The sequence below is a fragment of the Salmo salar genome, chromosome 01 (genome assembly GCF_965601325.2).
Source record: "Salmo salar chromosome 01, fSalSal1, whole genome shotgun sequence".
NCBI lineage: Eukaryota > Metazoa > Chordata > Actinopteri > Salmoniformes > Salmonidae > Salmo > Salmo salar.
In genome coordinates, this window is record NC_138291.1 from 171,730,629 (window position 1) to 171,746,895 (window position 16,267).

At 44.5% G+C, this 16,267-nt stretch overlaps 1 protein-coding gene across 6 annotated transcripts in view; it reads right to left on the minus strand.

Moving 5' to 3' along the window:
* Positions 1 to 16,267, minus strand: part of LOC106570966 (nuclear receptor subfamily 6 group A member 1-A) — a 188,202-nt gene that overhangs the window by 37,977 nt on the left and 133,958 nt on the right. The gene's annotated exons all lie outside the window — the stretch shown is intronic.

Genomic DNA, 16,267 nt, shown 5'->3' on the forward strand with positions numbered 1-16,267 from the left:
AGTTTAATGACGGCTAAACACATTAACTAATTCTGCTAAACACATATCAACTAAACCTGCCAATGTACTTGGCCAATCAAGGTGAGATGGTAAATGAAGTCTATAAAGAGTGTTATTCAAGTGCTGTCCTTGTAATGGTTGGATACGCCTGCACTGCTGGAGCTAGGAACACAAGCATTTGACCACACCCGCAAGAACATCTTCTAAATATGTGTATGTGACCAATAACATGTGAGTTGAACTACTATCAACACACAGACACACACACAGAGAGACACTTCTCCAGTAGGTAAAGCCCAACGTTACTGTCAACCCTACCGTCTTGAACTTCTATACACCAGTCAGCCACACTGATAAGAAAGGCATTTCACTGTGCTTGACATTAAAACCTTGAAAAAGAAAGACTTTCCATTAAAATGCAGAGGGAGAGAAAGAGGCTCAGGAGGAGAACAAGAAGAAAGGGAAGGAAAGAGGCTAAAATCTTTTGAATGTGACATCAAAGACAACCGCTTATTCTGCATTTTTGCATTTCCCAAAATAATCCATTGTGCATAATCCATTGTGCATGACGTGCATAGTCTTGGTTCGATTCCTTTTCACAACATTTCTTTAGTCATAAATATGTAAGTTAATGACTCCAAACTACAGTACTATGGATATTTAGAAGGCTGCTATGCCAAGAATGTAATGTTATGCCCAAAATGTAACGTAAAGCCAAGAATGTAACGTAAAGCCAGGAATGTAATGTAAAGCCAAGAATGTAACGTAAAGCCAAGAATGTAACGTAAAGCCAGGAATGTAATGTAAAGCCCAAAATGTAACGTAAAGCCAAGAATGTAACGTAAAGCCAAGAATGTAACGTAAAGCCAGGAATGTAACGTAAAGCCAAGAATGTAACGTAAAGCCAAGAATGTAACGTAAAGCCAGGAATGTAATGTAAAGCCAAGAATGTAACGTAAAGCCAAGAATGTAACGTAAAGCCAGGAATGTAATGTAAAGCCCAAAATGTAACGTAAAGCCAAGAATGTAACGTAAAGCCAGGAATGTAACGTAAAACCCAAAATGTAACGTAAAGCCAAGAATGTAACGTAAAGCCAAGAATGTAACGTAAAGCCAGGAATGTAATGTAAAGCCAAGAATGTAACGTAAAGCCAAGAATGTAACGTAAAGCCAGGAATGTAATGTTATGCCCAAAATGTAACGTAAAGCCAAGAATGTAACGTAAAGCCAGGAATGTAATGTAAAGCCCAAAATGTAACGTAAAGCCAAGAATGTAACGTAAAGCCAGGAATGTAACGTAAAACCAGGAATGTAACGTAAAACCAGGAATGTAACGTAAAGCCAAGAATGTAACGTAAAGCCAAGAATGTAACGTAAAACCCAAAATGTAACGTAAAGCCAAGAATGTAACGTAAAGCCAAGAATGTAACGTAAAGCCAGGAATGTAATGTAAAGCCAAGAATGTAACGTAAAGCCAAGAATGTAACGTAAAGCCAGGAATGTAATGTTATGCCCAAAATGTAACGTAAAGCCAAGAATGTAACGTAAAGCCAGGAATGTAATGTAAAGCCCAAAATGTAACGTAAAGCCAAGAATGTAACGTAAAGCCAGGAATGTAACGTAAAACCAGGAATGTAACGTAAAACCAGGAATGTAACGTAAAGCCAAGAATGTAACGTAAAGCCAAGAATGTAACGTAAAGCCAAGAATGTAACGTAAAGCCAAGAATGTAACGTAAAGCCAAGAATGTAACGTAAAGCCAAGAATGTAACCTAAAGCCAAGAATGTAACGTAAAGCCAAGAATGTAACGTAAAGCCAAGAATGTAACGTAAAATCAAGAATGTAACGTAAAGCCAAAAATGCAATAATTTACAGACGTTGTCATTCAACCCACCAAAGTTCTTCATGTTAAACATAAAGACTAATGGACGTGTCACAAAGTCAAACAATGGTCATCTTTTTGACAATCGTCAACGAGTTTTGGGCGGCAGGTGGCCTAGCGGTTAGGAGCATTGGTCCAGTAACCCAAAGGTTCCAATCCCTGAGCCGACTAGGTGAATAATCTGTCGATGTCCCCTTGAGCAAGGCACTTAACCCTAATTGCTTCTGTAAATCGCTCTAGATGAGAGCATCTGCTAAATGACTCAAATGTAAATGTGAGTCGATGGTTATAATTCAAATATGTTTTGCAGTGGTGGTGGCAGTATGTCAAAAGCCACACACAGTACACAGCACCATTATGCCCCACGAAAAGTATCTGAGTGATTTCTGAAGGATTCCAATCCCCCTCATATGTTATAAAACCAAGGATGAAATGAGTTTGAAGATTACTATTGTCCCTTTGTCCCATTTGTATGTGCCTGTGTGCCTTTATGGATTCATTATGGGGAGCGGTGTAGTGTAGTGTAGTGTGTGTGTGTGTGTGTGTGTGTGTGTGTGTGTGTGTGTGTGTGTGTGTGTGTGTGTGTGTGTGTGTCTCTGCGGCGGCGAACCCTCGGTGGGAGGCCAGCTTAGCGCGGGCGCTCTGTGTTGTCGTACTGGAGAACCGCCTGACCTTAATTAACTCATATTTAATTAATCACAAACTCCAATGACGACCCCCACCATATGTTGCAGCGGTAACAGATTAACAAGGGGGAGAGTCTCGTTAGCCGAGGCATCTCGATAACAAACAAGAGTCATTGGATTGGCTTTCCCTCCACAACTTTCACCCTTAACAGTCAAATCAGATTTCTATAAGCCCAGTGAAAAGGTTTAGGGAAAGAAAACTATTGGATGAATAGCAGTGTAAAAAAACTACAATTTCCCCTGCATCAAGGAGACATTTCTACTATGTTCCATTCCTTTGTGATTCTGAGTTACATTCATAACAACCTTGGTGCATATTCTGTCGGTCTATTCAACACATTTGTGATATTTACTCCCTTTACCCCACTAAAGCTCATTTGTTTTAATTGGTTATGCATACCCTCTTCATAATGCATTATAATGCACGACATAAGCGCTAATAATGCATTTTGCCTAGCTCAAAAGGCAGTATAAATGTCCTTATAATGCATTATGAACAGTGTATTCATAGGAAGTGTCTCATTTTCATTAATTTAGCCTCTTCTTTGACCAGTGCAAAGGCTTGGGCCCTGTTTGAATACTATGAGAATCCTTCCTCCCTTCCTTGAAGAAATACCTGATTTGACATGGCTGGCTTGGTGAAAGCTATATGATAGAAGAACTGTTGTGTTAGATCAGCGATTACATCAAGGAATGGAGGAAGGAAGGGTGTGTTTTTATCAAACAGGGCCCAGGGCTGGTTTGGTAGGTCGACGGAGGGTCGTCTCTTCCTCCTAGAACCCCCAGGAATGCTTCGCTAGCTAGCCTGCCTCACTGATGAAACAACGCCAATGCCCCACAGGCCACACTTGACCCCCTCACCCCAGCCAACAATGACAAACAACCTGACCTGTCATTCAGAATGGTGACCTTGAAAGTGATAGTGAAGGGATAATACTAGGGATTGTCCTAATGTGAGTGTTCCATCCCTCAAAAAAAGGGACACATTTAGTCAAACAGACGAACCAAATAGCCACCATTACAGATGTAGTGTAGCCACCATTACAGATGTAGTGTAGCCACCATTACAGATGTAGCCACCATTACAGATGTAGTGTAGCCTCCATTACAGATGTAGCCACCATTACAGATGTAGCCACCATTACAGATGTAGTGTAGCCTCCATGACAGATGTAGCCACCATGACAGATGTAGCCACCATTATAGATGTAGCCACCATTAGACATGTAAACATGTAAACATTGATACATTGAGACAAAGACAGAGAGAGAGAGAGAAACATTGAGACAGAGAGAGACAGAGAGAGACAGAGAGAGAGAGAGAGAGAAAGAGACAGAGACAGAGAGAGAGACAGAGACAGAGAGAGAGACAGAGAGAGAGACAGAGAGAGAGACAGAGAGAGAGAGAGACAGAGACAGAGAGAGACAGAGAGAGAGAGAGACAGAGACAGAGAGAGAGACAGAGACAGAGACAGAGGAGAGAGAGAGAGAGAGAGAGACACAGAGACAGAGAGACAGAGACAGAGAGAGAGAGAGAGAGAGAGAGACACAGAGACAGAGAGAGAGAGACAGAGAGAGAGAGAGAGAGAGACACAGAGACAGAGAGAGAGAGAGAGACAGAGAGAGAGAGAGAGAGAGAGAGAAAGAGAGAGACAGAGACAGAGAGAGAGAGAGAGACAGAGAGAGAGAGAGAGAGACAGAGAGAGAGAGAGAGAGAGAGAGCGTGAGTAAGTGAAGTCTTAAATATCCTCTCTCTGAATTTTCACTCAACTTTTTTTTTAAAAGCATGAGAAATCTAACCACAAGTAACTGTACTGAGACAAATCTCACCAGTGTGTGTGTGTGTGTCAGAGAGTGTGTGTGCTGCACATTTTCAAATTTTCAATGGACAGTGAAGGTTTCATGTCTATTCGATTCTGTGTGTCTGTGCATGTTCGTGTGTGCACAAGCCTGCGGGTGTTTGTGTTTACACGTGTTTACAGTGGCACAGCTGGTGGCAGATCGATCTTACACCCTCACAGGCCCTCTTTGTTTGTAGTTATGGATGTGCTCCAACCCCCCTTCCACCCAATCCCTTCTTCCACCCTCCTCTTCCATTCTCCCCTCCAACCCCTCTTCCACCCTCCCCTCCACCCTCCCCTCCAATCCCTTCTTCCACCCTCCCCTCCAATCCCTTCTTCCACCCTCCCCTTCCATTCTCCCCTCCAACCCCTCTTCCAACCTCCCCTTCCACCCTCCCCTCCAACCCCCCTTCCACCCTCCCCTCCAATCCCTTCTTCCACCCTCCCCTTCCATTCTCCCCTCCAACCCCTCTTCCAACCTCCCCTTCCACCCTCCCCTCCAATCCCCCTTCCACCCTCCCCTCCAACCCCCCTTCCACCCAATCCCTTCTTCCACCCTCCCCTTCCATTCTCCCCTCCAACCCCTCTTCCACCCTCCCCTTCCATTCTCCCCTCCAATCCCCCTTCCGACCTCCCCTCCAACCCCCCTTCCAACCAATCCCTTCTTCCATTCTCCCCTCGAACCCCTCTTCCAACCTCCCCTCCACCCTCCCCTTCCATTCTCCCCTCCAACCTCCCCTCCAATCCCCTCTTCTACCCTCCCCTCCAATTCCACTCTCCCCTCCATTCTTCCCTCCAACCCCCCTTCCATTCTCCCCTCCAACCCCCCTTCCATTCTTCCCTCCCCTCCTCTAAACCCCCTTCCATTCTTCCCTCCCCTCCTCCAAACCCCCTTCCATTCTTCCCTCCCCCAAACCCCCTTCCATCCTCCCCTCCAACCCCCTCCTTCCAAACCACCCTCCTCCTTCCAACCATCTTCCACCCCCCTCCAACCTCCTTCCACCCCCATTTCACAACCCCCTCCCCGGCCCGTGCCTGTCTCATCTGACCTAAGGGGGAACTGATCAAACACATTGATCTGTGGGAGTAGTTTCTGCCACTACTGCTGAAACACATGCTCACCCTCTTATTTCTTCTGGCAACCCGTCTATTGTATCTGGCAACCCACCCGTCCCTCTAATCCACAGTGCTGTTGACATAACCCCCAGGTCTGAGGGAGGGAGGGGTAGCTAAACCACAGCAGCTAAACAGTGACTGGCTAACTGGAGGAGGTGGAGAATCACAAGGAGAAAATGGAAACGACTAGAAGGAACATTCCCTTTCCCATCAGCATTCAGAGGTCTGACGGCTTTGTTCCTTCTAGGCATTTTATTTCTAGTGGCGGACATAATATGTGCCCTCCTCCACCAAACACAGATATGTGAAAAAGTAGGCTACATTTATTTTTATATAATACAAAATTAAATAACCATCACTAAGGTATGACAATAGCACCACTCCATCACTAAGGTATGACAATTCCACCACTCCATCACTAAGGTATGACAATAGCACCACTCCATCACTAAGGTATGACAATAGCACCACTCCATCACTAAGGTATGACAATAGCACCACTCCCTCACTAAGGTATGACAATAGCACCACTCCATCACTAAGGTATGACAATAGCACCACTCCATCACTAAGGTATGACAATAGCACCACTCCATCACTAAGGTATGACAATAGCACCACTCCATCACTAAGGTATGACAATAGCACCACTCCCTCACTAAGGTATGACAATAGCACCACTCCCTCACTAAGGTATGACATTAGCACCACTCCCTCACTAAGGTATGACAATAGCACCACTCCCTCACTAAGGTATGACAATAGCACCACTCCATCACTAAGGTATGACAATAGCACCACTCCATCACTAAGGTATGACAATAGCACCACTCCCTCACTAAGGTATGACAATAGCACCACTCCCTCACTAAGGTATGACGATAGCACCACTCCCTCACTAAGGTATGACAATAGCACCACTCCATCACTAAGGTATGACAATAGCACCACTCCATCACTAAGGTATGACAATAGCACCACTCCATCACTAAGGTATGACAATAGCACCACTCCATCACTATGAATGAAGTCACACTCAAAATACAGATACAAATTAAGCATGACATTGCAACGCAATTACTGACATTTTGTTGAAATATTTATTTTGTTATTCATGTCTGGTTCACTCTAAATCATGTCCTTTAAGACACTGGGGTTAATATGGATAGTACAGAAAAATACATGCATCTTTAATAAATGTATGTAATCTGTGAGTTGTAAGAACTACAGCTGAAAAATCTTGAGCCATTTTTTTAGGGCTTTTGCAGAGCGTAAAAATCCTCGATTATGAATAATGAATTAGAAGTGGAGAAATTATTACGGAAATATCGGAAATATTACGTTACGGAAATATCCCTTTTTAAAAAAAACGGTATCTCCTATCCGAATATTATCTCAGTGCCAGGTGACGGTCAAGTGTGTCACCATCTTTATAAAAGTATGAAACCGTGAGGTCGCTTGTAAGTGAAATGAATTGAGACGGTAACATGCTCTATAATGTCTTTGGTTGATAAAAGTAACAATGTAGTTAGCAATTAGCAAATCATTAAAATAGCATGTTGTTGAAATATACATGTGGTTAATAAAATCATTTTGGAAATATTGAAAATGGAAATGATACAGACAATTACATTGATAGAAGCCATAATCTATCTGTAATATTAAAGCTGATCAACCCGCTAAAAAAGAATCATTATAATCATAACATGTTTGAGACCACTTTACTGTAGAACAGCCAAACAATATAGTAGCTTTTGTTGAAATGACCTTACATGATCAGAATAAAAATAACAACCTGGGAAGAATAATCATTTCAATCTGGCACATGTTATACAGTTCGCATGCACGCGCGCTCAGAGAGAGAGAGAGAGAGAGAGAGAGAGAGATGAGGTAACCTTGGAGCTGCTGTATCATTGTTACCCTCTGCTACTGTTAAATGGATGATTTAATACAGACACGTTTCTGTTGGAAAGAGGTTAAACACCAGTGTGTTCATTTCTTTATCCTCCCCGGGTGGAAAGGAGAGGGATGAGGGGCTCCCGTACACAGCACAAAGAAGATTAGTATCCTGTATATGGGGTCTCTCTTTCCCTCACTCTCACGAACTCTCTCTCCCGCTCTCCTTCTCAATTCAATTTCAATTTAAGGGCTTTACTGGCATGGGAAACATATGTTAACATTGCCAAAGCAAGTGAAGTAGATAATAAACAAAACTTAAATAAACAACAATGTACAGTAAACATTACACTTACAAAAGTTCCAAAAGAATAAAGACATTTCAAATGTCATATTATGTCTATATACAGTGCTGTAATGATATGCAAATAGTTAAAGTACAAAATGGAAAATATATAAACAAATATAGGTTGTATTTACAATGGTGTTTGTTCTTCACTGGTTGACCTTTTCTTGTGGCAACAGATCACACATATTTCTGCTGTGATTGCACACTGTGGTAATTCACCCAATAGATATGGGAGTTTATCAAAATTGGATTTGTTTTCTAATTCTTTGTGTGTCTGTGTAATCTGAGGGAAATATGTGTCTCTAATATGGTCATACATTTGGCAGGAGGTTAGGAAGTGCAGCTCAGTTTCCACCTCATTTTGTGGACAGTGTGCACATAGCCTGTCTTCTCTTGAGCCAGGTCTGCCTTCTGCCTTTCTCTCTCCCTCCCTCTCTCACAAGATGTACTGTGGCCATTTCACCACACGAGGACGACACATCGCTTCCAAGTCACCCACCCACCACTAAATACCTCTACCATCACTGCCTTGCCAGACAGCCAGCGCAAAATGTACAAATGTCAAGCTGAAACAAAACATTGGTCGGAGAGGCTTGATGAAAAGAGCCAGGGAAAGAAATAGGGCACATTACTTCCGTTCCGACAAACAAGGTCACATCAAGGCATTTCTAATAATATGATGGGGAGATGTTTTCTTTTTTTCTGTGTGTTTCGTTCATTTTTTTAATTTTACATAATTAACACGATCTCCTTGGGGGGATTCGTCTCACAGGCCGACTGAATAAATCTCATTTGCATAACGAACGAAGCCTTTCCCTTCGTTAGCGAAAGAATGGGTTTAGCAGGCAGGAGGACTACAGTGGGCCTCCCCCTGAGGAGAAATGGATACGAAGAGATTGAGAGGGGAGGGGGGAGCGAGAGAGAAAGTAAAGAGAGACAGAAGGGGGAGAGAAAAAGTTTAAAAAAAAGACAAGAGGGAGAGATTTAGAGAGAAGGAGCAATAGATAAAGGGGAGAGAAAGAGCGAGAGGGTGGCTTTGGCTCTATTTTACGCTGGTCAATGTATAAGCCTGCTACACTGTATAGATAGGCTTAATGTGTGCTATTATGGGGTACACTCACACTGCCGGAGGAAAGAGGACATCGGTGGCTAAAGTGGTGGACCGCGAGTGTGTGTGTGTGTGAGAGTGCTGAGAGAGTACTAAGCTCTCGAGAAGTGGATTGAGCTCTGCTGATTCCAACGGTTCTCTTCTCACTGACGACGATGGCATGAGCTCTGACTCTCTCCCTCCCTTACTCTCCTTGCTCTCACTCCCTCCCTCCCTCCCCCCCTCGCTCTCTCTGTCACAAGAGTTCCTCTTGTGAGCTGTGAAATGTTTCATAAATCATAATAAATGCACACACACACTACCAAATACACAAGTGCAAATGTAGACACTCAAACATCATTTCACCACACACACACACCGGTCTGTTCTGTGGGGGGAACCTGCCTCTTTACTCAGCCTTTACCCCCTTTATGTTACCTTCCCTCCTTCCCCTCCATGACATTCCTTCCTGGGGATGGATCTCTCGCCCCCTTGCTCTCCCTCCCTCCCCACATCTGGCTGTTTCTTTCTCTCTCTCCCGGGCTTGGTTTCTTTCTCTCTCTCCCCGGGCTTGGTTTCTTTCTCTCTCTCCCGGGCTTGGTTTCCTTCTCTCTCTCCCCGGGCTTGGTTCCCTTCCCTCTCCCCGGGCTTGGTTTCCTTCTTTCTCTCCCCGGGCTTGGTTTCTTTCTCTCTCTCCCGGGCTTGGTTTCCTTCCCTCTCTCCCCGGGCTTGGTTTCCTTCTCTCTCTCCCCGGGCTTGGTTTCCTTCTCTCTCTCCCCGGGCTTGGTTTCCTTCTTTCTCTCCCGGGCTTGGTTTCCTTCTTTCTCTCCCCGGGCTTGGTTTCCTTCTCTCTCTCCCGGGCTTGGTTTCCTTCCCTCTCTCCCGGGCTTGGTTTCCTTCTCTCTCTCCCCGGGCTTGGTTTCCTTCTTTCTCTCCCCGGGCTTGGTTTCCTTCTTTCTCTCCCCGGGCTTGGTTTCCTTCTTTCTCTCCCCGGGCTTGGTTTCTTTCTCCCTCTCCCCGGGCTTGGTTTCTTTCTCTCTCTCCCGGGCTTGGTTTCCTTCCCTCTCTCCCCGGGCTTGGTTTCCTTCTTTCTCTCCCGGGCTTGGTTTCTTTCTCTCTCTCCCCGGGCTTGGTTCCCTTCCCTCTCCCCGGGCTTGGTTTCCTTCTTTCTCTCCCCGGGCTTGGTTTCCTTCTTTCTCTCCCGGGCTTGGTTTCTTTCTCTCTCTCCCCGGGCTTGGTTTCCTTCTTTCTCTCCCGGGCTTGGTTTCTTTCTCTCTCTCCCGGGCTTGGTTTCCTTCCCTCTCTCCCCAGGCTTGGTTTCCTTCTCTCTCTCCCCGGGCTTGGTTTCCTTCTTTCTCTCCCCGGGCTTGGTTTCCTTCCCTCTCTCCCGGGCTTGGTTTCCTTCCCTCTCTCCCGGGCTTGGTTTCCTTCCCTCTCTCCCGGGCTTGGTTTCCTTCTCTCTCTCCCCGGGCTTGGTTTCCTTCTCTCTCTCCCCGGGCTTGGTTTCCTTCTCTCTCCCCGGGCTTGGTTTCCTTCTTTCTCTCCCCGGGCTTGGTTTCCTTCTCTCTCCCCGGGCTTGGTTTCCTTCTTTCTCTCCCCGGGCTTGGTTTCCTTCTTTCTCTCCCCGGGCTTGGTTTCCTTCTCTCTCTCCCCGGGCTTGGTTTCCTTCTCTCTCCCCGGGCTTGGTTTCCTTCTTTCTCTCCCCGGGCTTGGTTTCCTTCTCTCTCTCCCCGGGCTTGGTTTCCTTCTCTCTCTCCCGGGATTGGTTTCCTTCTCGCTCTCCCCAGGCTTGGTTCCCTTCCCTCTCCCCGGGCTTGGTTCCCTTCCCTCTCCCCGGGCTTGGTTCCCTTCCCTCTCTCCGGGCTTGGTTCCCTTCCCTCTCCCCGGGCTTGGTTCCCTTCCCTCTCCCCGGGCTTGGTTCCCTTCGCTCTCCCCAGGCTTGGTTCCCTTCGCTCTCCCCAGGCTTGGTTCCCTTCGCTCTCCCCAGGCTTGGTTCCCTTCGCTCTCCCCAGGCTTGGTTCCCTTCGCTCTCCCCAGGCTTGGTTCCCTTCGCTCTCCCCAGGCTTGGTTCCCTTCGCTCTCCCCAGGCTTGGTTCCCTTTAGCTCTCCCCAGGCTTGGTTCCCTTCGCTCTCCCCAGGCTTGGTTCCCTTCGCTCTCCCCAGGCATGGTGAGGCAGCCATTTTGCTTCACCCCTTATATTTTTTGAGATGAGACTCCCCGCCAAGTCTGTTTTTTTCCCCCTCTCCTCCACCCTGCCGACGCCAACATCATAATGACAGGCTTCTCAGACAAGAGGGGAACAGACTGTCTTTTTCCCTCTAGTATTTCTCTCTCTCCTTTTCATCTCTCTGTCTGTCTCTCTCTCTCCCTCCCTCCCTCCCTCCCTCCCTCCCTCTCGCATATGGTCTCTCTCTCTCCCTCATATCTTTCCCTCCCATCTTTTGCACTTCAGGAGATGGTGTATGATCTTGTCAGGGCAGGAGCAGAGCACAGAAACAAATAAATATATATAAAAATAATTTTTTTATTTTTATTTTGCTCAGTTTTTTTCTCTCTCGTTCCTTTGTGACTCACTTCTAGTCTTGGTGTGTTTGTGTGTGTTTACTGCTCAAGTGTAGTAGAGGTTTGAGAAAACAAACTGTTGGAATACTATCCATCTGTGTGTTCATGTTCATATGGATGTCAGCAGTGGTGGAAAAAGCACCCAATTGTCATAACTTAACAGAAAAGGAAAAGTCATACAGTCATACATATTACTTGAGTAAAAGTCTAAAAGTATTTGGTTTTTAATATACTTAAGTATCAAAAGTAAAAGTATAAATCATTTCAAATTAGTTATATTAAGCAAACCAGACGGCACCATTTTCTTGTTTTGTTTATTTACGGGTAGCCAGGGGCACACTCCAACACTCAGACATCATTCACAAATGAATCATTCATTCATTCATTCATACATACAAATGAAGCATGTGTGTTTAGTGAGTCAGATCAGAGGTAGTAGGGATGACCAGGGATGTTTTTTTGAAAAGTGTGTGAATTGGAACAATTTCCTGTCCTGCTATGCATTCACACTGTAATGAGTACTCTTAGGTGTCAGCGAGAATGTATGGAGAAAAAACATACCTTATTTTCTTTAGGAATGTAGAAGTAAAAGTATAAGCTGTCAAATATACAAATAGTAAAGTACAGACCCCCCCAAAAACTACGTATGTAGTACTTTACACTACTGGCTGTCAGTGGTAATACAGCATCACTTCATAAATAAACAGTATGTGTTAATGAATCATGAATGAGTGTGAGTGTGTGTGTGTAATTCTATGGATGTCTACCATAAACCCCAATGCCACAAATTACAGCAACATCAGAGCGATCCCACCCAAGACCTTACCCCCACCCCCACCCCATGCCAATCTCACACTGAGCCCTATAGGAAATATGTTGGCAACTTATATGTTGGCAACTTCGATGGCAACATGGTATTATTGCTATGCGTCACAAACATTTGACGCATATAAACTGATACCAGGGTGTCGGTGATCGGTTAACACTGTGCTATAGACATCTGTATACGGTGCCTTCAGAAAGTATTCATACCACATGTTGTTGTGTTACGGCCTGAATAAAACATTTATTAAATCTATTATTTGTCTCAGTCATTCTATAGGTATCGTGTGTAGATGGGTAAGTGAAAACATGTTTTTAGAAATGTTTACAAATTTATAGAAAAATAAATTCAGAAATATCTCATTTACATAACACCCCTGAGTCAATACATGTTAGAATCATCTTTGGCAGCAATTACAGCTGTGAGTCTTTCTGGGTAAGTGTCTAAGAGCTTTGTACACCTGGATTGTACAATATTTGTACATTAGCCATTTTCAAGTATTGCCATAGATTTTCAAGCCGATTTAAGTCAAAACTGTAACTAGGCCACTCAGGAACATGACATGTCGTATTGGTAAACAACTCCAGTGTATATTTAGCCTCGTGTTTTAGATTACTTTCTTGCTGAAAGGTAAAATCATCTCCCAGTGTCTGTTGGAAAGCAGACTGAACCAGGTTTTCCTCTAGGATTTTGCCTGTGCTTCGCTCTATTCCATTTCTTTTTATCCTAAGAAACTCCCTAGTCCTTGCCGATGACAAGGATACCCATAGCATGATGCAGCATGCTTGAAAATATGATGAGTGGTACCTAGTGATGTGTTGTGTTGGATTTGCCTCAAACATAACGCTTTGTATTCAGGACATAAAATACATTTCTTTGCCAAATTCTTTGCAGTTTTACTTTAGTGCTTTATTGCATGTTTTAGGATATTTTTTATTCTGTACAGGTTTCGTTCTTTTCACTCTGTCATTTAGGTTAGTATTGTGGAGTAACTACAATGGAGTTGATCCATCCTCTGTTTTCTCCTATCACAGCCATTAAACTCTGTAACTGTTTTAAAGTCACTATTGGCCTTATGGTGAAATCCCTGAGCGGTTTCCTTCCTCTACAGCAACTGAGTTAGGAAGGATGCCTATATCTTTGTAATGACTGAGTGTACTGACACAGTGTAATTCATAACTTCACCATGCTCAAAGGGATATTCAATGTCTTGCTTATTTAAAAATGTTTTACCCATCTACCAATAGGTGCACTTCTTTGCGAGGCACTGGAAAACCTAGCTGGTCTTTGTGGTTGAATCTGATTTTGGAATTCACTGCTCGACTGAGGGACTTTACAGATAATTGTATGTGTGGGGTACAGAGATGAGGTAGTCATTCAAAAATCATGTTTAAACACTATTATTGCACACAGAGTGAGTCAATGCAACTGCAAATGTGACTTAAGCAAATATTTACTTCTGAACTTAGACTTGCCATAACAAAGGGGTTGAATACTTATTGACTCAAAACATTTCAATGTTTCATTTTTATTTAATTTGTAGTTATTTCTAAAAACATAATTCCACTTTTACATTATGGGTATTGTATGTAGGCCAGTGACACAAAATCTAAATGTAATCCATTTTAAATTCAGGCTGTAACAACAAAATGTGGACTAAGTCAAGTGGTTTGAAAACTTTCTGAAGACACTGTAGCTCTAAAACAACCTACAGTAACACCACTCTACTAAACATCAAACTGGAATTGTTGATATTAGTTTGATGTTGGAATAATCATTATCATATCACTCAACTTTTGATGGAATCACAATGTGTGAGTGAGTGTCACAGAATTAAATAGAACACAATAAAATCCAAAGGACGTTTCTAATATAATTACAATTATTGCAATTGCACTGTATCGCTGTGGCACACTTGAGTGAGGAAAGTCAAACGCGTATTGTGACGTATACTCTTTCATAACCGCTCGTCTTTCCTCATTTTCTCAAATGTCATCTCAAGTTTCTCCTCTTCCCGTTACCTCAACACTTCCTCCCCCCTTCCCTTTACCTCAACTTTCCTCCTCCCTTTACCTTACCTCTCCTCCTCTCCTCATTACCTCACCTCCTCTCATTAAACCATCATGACTGTGGTCCATTCTCTAACACCCTTCTCTCCCTGGTCCATATTTCCCTTCATCCCTGTTTTTGCGCCATTCTTCACCTTCATCCCTCTTCCTTTCCTCTCCCTTCCCTTCATCTCTCCTCCTCCTCCTCTCCATCCATCCTCTCCCTTTCTCCATCCCTCCTCCTCTCCTCTCCCTTTCTCCATCCCTTCTCCTCCTCCTCCCCTCTCCATCCCTCCTCCTCCTCCTCCTCCCCTCTCCATCCCTCCTCCTCCTCCTCTCCCTTTCTCCATCCCTTCTCCTCCTCCCCTCTCCCTTTCTCAATCCCTTCTCCTCCTCCCCTCTACCTTTCTCCATCCCTTCTCCACCTCCTCCCCTCTCCCTTTCTCCATCCCTCCTCCTCCTTGCTCCAGAACTGTCACATAGCATTAGTGGGTCCGGTGCTCAGCCCCTGCAGAAATAACAGGCTAGATGGCTGTACAGACCCATTCTCCTGCTCCAGTTAGCTTTGGACAAAAAGCCCCCGTTCGGCAGGCTTGGGAGGATGCCTGCATTATTTTATTCATGCTGGGCGCTCCCTGCTTACACAACAGTCAGCGACAGCGGCCTACTAAACTCAAGTCTCCTCGCATAGGGTTAGTTAGCGATAGACGGCGCTACAGAGTTAGCGGTAACCACCTGGGTTTCAGCACTAAAACCTACACACAAGTATATGTATGCATGTAGGATGTACTGTAGTCATGTGCTTGTGTGCGTCACAGGCACTTTGTTCAGAACAAAGAACCTAAAGATGGGAAAAGAAGATACGCACACTTCTTATAACAATCAAATATGACAATTTCATTAATAGAGCCAATTTAGCAAAGTACATTGCTAATTTAATGATATACTAACATTATGATATATATTTTTTATATAATTATTGTATCTACTAGAAGTAGCTGTTCTTATATTCAGGATTCTAAGAAAGGGTCGGGGAGTGCAATGTTCATCAAAGGTATAAGCAGTTGTATCCAGAGACGACACGTCACTAAAGTGCTCGTCACTTCAATTATTCATTTTTTAAGTCTTCTTCACCACCCCATGCTGAGTTCCTTTACTCATGGGGGGTGGGGGAGAGAGATAAAGAGAGGAGGAGGAGGAGATAGGGGGGTAGAGAGAGAGGGGGGGCAGAGAGAGTGTGTGAGAGAGTGAGGGGGGGTAGAGAGAGATAGAAAGAGGGAGAGAGAATTGAGAATGTAATTTTTATTTAACCTTTATTTAACTAGGCTAGTCAGTTAAGATCAAATTCTTATTTACAATGACGGCCTACCCCGGCAAAACCCGGACGACGCTGGGCCAATTGTGCGGACTCCCAATCCCGGCCGGTTGTGATACAGCCTGGAATCGAACCAGGGTCTGTAGTGACGCCTCTAGCACTGAGATGCAGGGCCTTAGACCGCTGCGCCATTCGGGAGAAAATATAAAGAAAAAGAAGTGAGAAAGAAACATACAGCCGGATCCAGTGATACCTCATGGCATGGGTTTAGAGTGACAGAAAGAGGGAGAAAAATAAAGCAAATGTAATACAGACCCCATTCCAGTCAATCTGCAGAGTTCTCTCCCTTCTCTCCCCCACCCCATTCAAAACCATTAGCGCCGCAATTTGGCGTCCCGGTTTAAAGTCGCTGCTTGTCAGCGAGTGGGAAGCGGGAGGCGTAATCTCCCCGGTCAAATTAATCCCGATGTCAAACGGCACTAACAGTCAAGAGGCCCCGTCCGCCTTCTGCTCCTCACTGCAGCACACGGCTTACGCTAATCTCAACAAATTAACTAGCACTCGCTAACCCGTTTAAAACGATCCCCCGCTCACTCGGTGACCTTGTATGCAATTGCACCTTTTTCTAATCGTTGGGCATTAAGAAGAAGAGTATGAGCCA